An 8236-nucleotide genomic window follows, 5' to 3' on the forward strand; every position below is an offset into this window, starting at 1 on the left:
TTAGCGCCAACGCCAACACCAGTGCCATCTGTAGTTTATGAACCTCACCAATATCAGTGTGTGATCACTAGTAGTAGTGTATTTGATGGGTTTGAGCCATAAGAACATTCCTATGTGTACATACAAACCCTAATGCTTGGATCTAGGTTTCTCTAACTGAACATGCAATGTATCCAAGACTTGGTGATAGATCTAGTATAATAACACAAGGAAAAACAGATCTGAAGGATTACCTTAAGTTTCTTGCTTGAATCTTCTTGTCCTTGAAGCTTAGAGTCACAAATTTCACTCCTCTAATGGCTTACAAACACCAACTTAGAAAGAGGATGATTAGAGAGAGATGGGAGAGGGCAGGAAGTCGGCCAGGTTTTCTTCAAAGGCAAGAGTGCCGATTTCCTTGACCCCATGGGTCTATTTATACTTGTGAGGCTCTTAGGGTTTCACCCTTAAACCCTAATTGGATAACTTAATCCCTAAGCAATCCAATCTCCTTATGATAAGCCTTGGACGATTTCTACGCCTATCCAAACCTCAAAACCGTCCACCCCTTATCCATGAGGGATTATAGCCCAAAGTACAACTATCATACAATTGACAGTTTATGCCTTTTTATTTAATTAATCTCTTTAAGTCACCAAATTAATCCCTCATTAATTTATGACTTATATTAACGAAATAACAATATTATTATTCCTTATATTATTCTCATAATATATTAATAATATTTTCTTCTCTCATTATAAATCATCCTGTCAAGTTGTTGTGGTGAAGGCAACCCAAAAGGACCATGCACAATCGGGTTAAATACTTGCCTAATATAGTTGCAGCCTTAGACACTATTCCAACAGTCTCCCACTTGGATAAGTCTAGTAACTATATACACAAGCATAATCCGATTAGCAATCGTAGCTCTCAAAGACGCTGTCAAACTCTGATCTTATCAATCTTGTCCTTTAGATAAGGGATCGTACAGTCCTCTGTTTAGACATCATGCGGACAATTTAATGGAACCAATTTATCCAGCAGTTGGTTTCTCAATCTCAGATTTATTTGACATAGAACTTAATTGAACACATCAATTCAGTTCTGACCGGGCCCGACACATAAGTCAAATCAAATCATCGAGCGGCCGAGATATCGATTTTACCCTCTTAGGATAAAAGTAATAGAAAAAGGGCCTTTTACGTCGCTCATTGCGCATCGTAAAACGCTCAGACGACGCGCAAATGCACGTCAAGGAAGGCGCTGTCATAAAGAGAGACGACGCGTATTTACGACGCGCATTTATGACGCGCATTTACGACGCGTGGTTATGACAAGCAATGCGTATCAAGGAAGGCCCTGTTATAAAGGAAGACGACACACATTTGCGTGTCATAACCTTATGACGCGCGTGTTTATGACACGCAATGCGTATCAAGGAAGCCCCTGTCAAGAAAGGTCATGTCATAAATGAAGACGACACACATTTTTGCATATCGTAATTTTAATTTTTTTTTAAAAAAAAATTATTTATAGATTTACTGATTTTCAAATTAAATTTGCATTTCATGTCTCATAATAGAAAATAAAATACCATATACAAAAAATACAATACATTGCACAAAAATTAATGTCATACAAATAATCATTCTAATAGTAGAGAAATCTAATACGTCAAATAATCATTCCAATAGTAGACAAATGTAACATTTCAATAGTTTTTATATAATTAACTAAATTATTAGCCAAATTTCCTAAAATACCAACATACTTTTCTATGAAGAGCATTAACACTATTCTTTTCCATCAAAAACTTCAAAACCTGCATAATTAAATTAATGTGTAATCAACTACAGGTTAATAAGGTAGGTTTAACCAAAAGAGTTACTGTTACCTATCAAATGGAAGTGGTTGGCCTCCTTACATATGTAGAATATCTCCAAGTTCTTGATGTGTCTTTTGCTAATCCATACTGCAACTAACAATATTATTCATGACAAAAATATCAAATTTCATAAATAGTATACAATGATTTTATTATATTGGGAAAAAGATTACATAAACTAACTGATCAGAACAGTGCCAAGGTTGTAAATTGCTCTGTGGAAGTCAAATTGCAACTGTATTGTTGCACGAAACTTCATAGGTGGTTATAAATGTGGTTAATAACAATCCATTCATGGTGAAAAATTATAAGAAAAAAGGTGAAGTTTTTATAATATTTGTTTACCTTACTGATTGCACTTCTTACTATAGTCTGTTTTTCACGGGCAGGAACAATTGCACTTAATTCCTGTGACACCCATTATTGATGTTAATCAATGTACATAAATAAAACATATAAAATGTTTAGGAGTATATTTGAAAGTTTTAAAGGAAGCACTTGTAAAGCAAGTCCCCAGTTGTTAAGAGCCTGAATTTAATTTCATCACAAAGTGATAAACAAGAAGCAGGGAATTTACAAATGAAATAGAGCTACTTCTCTCTTTTTTTTTAAAGTTACATGTGGACTGTTCCAGTTTAGTTTGATAGCTATTTCATAATTCTTTGTTGCTTGTTTCCATAGTTCTTCAGCTTCGTTTGTGCGTCCATGGAGTTTGGCTCTATCAGATATGGCAATAGCCCAATTATAATAAGCCTGTAGTTTCCCCTTCACTGCAACCTGTACCATCTTTCGCCAGATGTCAGTATCTACACGAGCATCGGTTGTTATAACCTGAAAATTGACAATTTTTTTGAATCAATTAAATTTTTTTACAAAACATTTTGTAGTAATAAATTAATAATATAACAATATTAGTACATACACCAAGAAGTGTTCCCATGTTTGGGTAATAAATGAAATAAAAAGCTATATGAGCAACCACAACTGAACACATCCCGTGATGGAATCCGAGATTCCAATTCCTTTGGATTCAGTTGGAATCCATAAACCAAACATATCCCATAATGGAATTCAGATTGGTTTGTAAACTTATTCAAGAAAACAGAAAGTAGAAAAAGATGTGTTTGTGAGGACAATTTAGTCATTTAATGAAAAAAAAGTATGGAATTCAATTCTTAGCACCTATTTCCAGTAATGGAATTCAAGATCCAATTCCTTTAGATTCCGTTGGAATCCATGAACCAAACACGCCCTAAGATCATCTTAAACGATAAATTTCAAGACGGGTTTGTTTTTGGGGACAAAAAAAAATAAAAAAAAGTATAATATTGTAATAGGAAGAAATGTAGGGAAAGATGCTATAATAAAAAAATCAACAAAAGTATTACGTTTGAAATACCTTAGACTTATACCCAAACTCCACAAGGTAATTTTGCACTTGAAAGATCTCAACAAATCGTTGCTTGACTTCCAACTTCTTGTCCACAGAAGAGACCACTCTGACAACAAGTGCTTCTGCTCCAGGAACCTGATAATAAAGAAAATATAAGATGCATACTTTATTGTTCATTCACAATGTATGGTATGGAGTTTTCTTTTCTTTTTTTTGGGGGGATTATAACATTACCTCATAATAATTTTTCCCATAGAACCTTGCACGCTCTAGTCTCTCCTACTTCAGCTTTCAAAACAACCTGCTCTCTATGTGATCACTGAGTATGGTTCGAGGTAAATCTTTTGCTCCAAGTACAAAACTCTGTGGTAGAGGCATCCGGTCTCCTCTTTCAACTTCTTCCATATAACAATTTTTACAAGTATAATCTTCTTGCCCCCCATCATTTCTTCGACCATTAAATAGCGCACATATTTGATGCTACCAGGCTTCACACCTGTCACATTGAACCCACTACAGTGCACAACCCCAAAAAAACTATGTAATATATACATTAAATAACATTAAGTGGGAACCAACTAACCAACTAACATAATACATACCAAATTACTAAAACACCCTTGTTCGCTAACTACCAACATTAAAGGTGTAACGGAATAAGAAAGTGAAGCTAACAAAACATTTGAAAACAAAGAAAACACAAAGTAGGAGGTACAAGCTACTGACACTTGACAATATTTTTAAGAAAACAACATATGTGTAAAGCTTCTATAATTGAAAATAACTGCAACACATGGGAAACATGTCTAAGTAATATCAATTGATCTTCCAATAGCTCCTCTTTTGTAGACCTACATGAACCAAAATTATAGTTTAACTCCTAAGACTTAAAACATACAAGGCTAAAAGACACATGAACACTACAAAATTGGACTTGACAAACTTTCTAAAGCTATTTTCAATGACAAGGTTTCTTATGTCATTTTCCCTTTCTTAGCTTAGTTATATAGTGCTTTCTTTTATTTTATTTTATTTAGGGTTAATATAACATAAAATTAATTCAAATTATGACTATATAAATATACAGATAATGCTAGAATAGTTAATATCTAATCTGACCCTTGTATACGTCCGCATTCGCTGAATTGGTTGTGGTGGAGCCCAAACACCACTGTTCAATAAACCACCATTGTTTATGGTTGAATTAATGGAGTTGAAAGCCATATGTGGAACTCCAAACCTTCCCGCGTATGCATCAATATAATTGGATCTTCCAAATGTTCCTCTCTTGTAGACCTACATGAAACCAAATAAAAGTTTAATTCCTAAGAGTCGCAGTATATGAAAAAAGATGGAGAAGAAAGACTATCAATAATCAACATCAAACTATTACGAACAATCATGAACACTAATTAATATTATGAAGTCTAGAACATGTTAGCAATGCAAGACAAAATGTCTAAAAGTCATGTTTCTAGAAGTTGAAAACGAAACCTGAAACATTGAATTAGTGGACCTAGTTTTGAAGTAAGATGTGTTATCAGCTATCAAACATAGAAACCCAAATTTGCTTCTCAATTTCTCCTAATTTACACTCAATACACTGGAGTTTAAACCTAAGATTTACTCCAAATGTTGCTCAAATAGTCAAATTTCAACATGGTTTTAACTAATCATTAAATGCGAAGCTTGCAACAAACACACTCAGATTCAGGATTATAATCATACCCAATCATTTAATTCAGATATAATAACCTGCTGAACTTCATGTTCATCACGGGCCAATACAGTCTTCTGGGGAGCAATCGGATCCTGAGTCAGACATTGAAGGAAACGCCTCACGGGAGAAGATGAGAAGATCCCATTGAAACCTGCATAGTTTTTGAGTTAGGGTTTTCACAGGAGAAGATGAGAAGATCCAAAATCGAAATCAAAGCTATGAATAGAGGAGAGATTAAAGAAATAGAAGAACAAAAACATTAGGAAGAGAGAATAAACATAGCATATCTTAGTCGGGCTAGGGTATGGAAATTTGAGCAGTCTCTGACGAGGTCACATGAGCCCGAGGTCGCCGGAGGAAAATACCCCTATGGTCGTTGAAGGAGAAGTGAGCAAAGATGTTGCCGACGAGGTGAGGCGAGATCATCGATCGATTGTTGCAGAGGCCAGAGAGCACCAAGTGTTTTCGTTCTTGAAAAAAAGCCCTAGTCCCTGCGATTTTATGGAATTTAGTAGTATTATCCTTACTTGTCTTCTTCTTTTCTTCTTAAATCTTAATAACAATCTCTATGAAATTGCAGGTTGGCTTTTTAGGTTAGAGAGAGAGAGAGAGGAAGACGAGGAGGAGCGGGTTTTAATTTTTCACATGGAATAGGCGGGGTTTTAATTTTTGGGGATTTCATTTCCCCCTTTCAAGAACGCGCGTTTTGAGCAAAACATAAAGCGACATTCACAGAGGGCGCACATTTTAGATAAAGTGCCCTCCGTGTTTTTATTTTTTTTACATGAGACACTAATCTAAGGGCACGCAATAATGCGTGACATAAATCCTTAAATTTTTTGAAGAGACGACACTTTTTTAATATCACTCCCTTTTGCGTAACATAAATCACTGAGTGTCGTGGTTTGCGCGTCGTTAAAGGGTCTTTTTCTTGTAGTGTAACAGATAAACTTTGACTTATATGCATTTACTTATTCATTAATCAATTATACACAAGAATGCGTTTTATAACATCAATTTACTGATGCGGTTTCACATTATCAATGTACAACCAATTAACAAATAACAAATCATATATCTAGGTTTTAAGACCATATGATATTATCGTCTTGCGACCAACCTTTTCGTCAGAGTCCATAAGGTGATTCCAGCAAGCGCGGGTTTGTTTCAATGCTCAAAACTAGTTTATAAGCACTCATGAACGTTGAAGCAAACTTTTGCTATGTCTAACACCATTTAGACAATATACACACCAATTCATAACAATCTTCATTCATACCTACTTCCAACATATGAACGATTGTGGACTGTTTGAATAATTCGATTATTCTAAATAAACTCAATTATTCTGGAAGTCAAAACATGCAAAGTGAAACAATAGTTAAACAATTAACATACGACAGTAGCTTTACTTATAAATAATACTCCTTTATTTAATCATCAAATGTTAATTACATTTATCTATTACAAGTTTCTAAAAGTATCTAATCCAATCTAATATCATCTCTCAGTCCAATACTCCTAGCATGCTGCAAATGCTTAACCCTACTCAGTCCCTTCGTAAGCGGATCTGCTGGGTTATCTTCTGATGATATCCTCTTAACCACGAGCTGTCCTTATTCTACACGATGTCTAATAAAGTGATACTTTCTGTCGATATGACGAGATCTACCATGATCCCTTGGTTCCTTGGTCAAGGCAACCGCTCCTTCATTATCACAGAAAATTTCCGTAGGCTCCTTTATGGCAGGCACAACTCCAAGATCACCAATGAAGTTCTTCAACCATACTGCCTCTTTCGACGCTTCGCTCACTGCAATGTACTCTGATTCGCACGTTAAATCAGCTATGGTTTTGTGCTTGGAACTTTTCCAAGTCACTGCTCCTCCATTTAGGGTAAAGACCCAGCCCAACTGCGAACGATAGTTGTCCCTGTCGGTCTGAAAGCTGGAGTCACTATACTCTCGAACCTTCAAGTCATCACTCCCCCCGAGGACTAAAAACCATTCCTTGGTCCTCCGAAGGTACTTAAGAATATTCTTGGCCGCAATCCAATGGGCTCTGCCAGGGTTACCTTGATATCTACTAACCATGCTCAAATCAAAGGCTACATCAGGGCGAGTACAAGTCATAGCATACATGATTGAGCCAACTGCGGAAGCGTATGGTACTCAGCTCATTTCTGCTATTTCGGCTTCGGTACTCGGACTTTGAGTCTTACTCAACTTGGCATTACTTTGTATCGGTAATTCTCCCTTCTTCGAATTTTCCATACTAAAATGTTTTAGTACTTTATCTAAGTAAGTGTTCTAACTAAGTCCTATTAGTCTCTTACTTCGTTCTCTCACTATCCTTATTCCCAAAATATAGGAAGCCTCTCCGAGGTCCTTCATAGCGAAGCACTTCCCGAGCCAGGACTTAACCTCCTGTAGTGTCGGGATGTCGTTTCCTATGAGCAATATGTCATCGACATACAGAACGAGGAAGCTTACTATACTCCCACTAGCTTTGACATATACACCCGATTCATCTTCACTTCGTACAAATCCAAACTCTTTAACTTTCTCATCGAAGCAAAGATTCCATCTGCGAGACGCTTGCTTAAGTCCATAAATGGACTTCTCAAGCTTACACACTCTATTTGGATGCTTCAGATCAACAAAACCCTCTGGCTGAGCCATGTAAACATCCTCAGCCAACATCCCATTAAGGAAAGCGGTCTTGACATCCATTTGCCAAATCGCATAATCATGAAATGCGGCAATAGCTAGCAACACTCTAATAGACTTTATCTTCGCAACTGGTTAGAAGGTCTCATCATAGTCAACTCCGGGAGTTTGAGTAAAGCCCTTCGCAACCAATCGCGCCTTATATGTGTGTACGTTTCCATCCACGTTGGTCTTCTTCTTGAAGATCCATTTGCACCCAACGGTCTTACATCCGGGCACATTATCAACCAAATTCCAAACTTGGTTGTCATACATGAATTGGATCTCACTGTCCATTTCCTCTTTCCATTTCATAGACTCCGGGCCTGCCATGGCTTCCTTATAGCTATTAGGTTCATCTAGATTTATTAGTGTATCATCACTAATATACGTGTCCCCTTCGGTAGTAACATGAAAAACATAAAACTGGGGTTGAACTCTAACTCTTTCGGAACGTGTAAGAGGTAAGGACTCGTCAATCGGTTCAACCGGAGTTTCCTCCTCGGGTTGGGTGCCAGCAGTAGAGGTTCCTTCATCAATCGATTCTT

Source organism: Lactuca serriola, chromosome 2 (genome assembly GCF_051521515.1).
Source record: "Lactuca serriola cultivar US96UC23 chromosome 2, Lser_US96UC23_V15, whole genome shotgun sequence".
In the NCBI taxonomy this organism is placed as follows: Eukaryota; Viridiplantae; Streptophyta; class Magnoliopsida; order Asterales; family Asteraceae; genus Lactuca; species Lactuca serriola.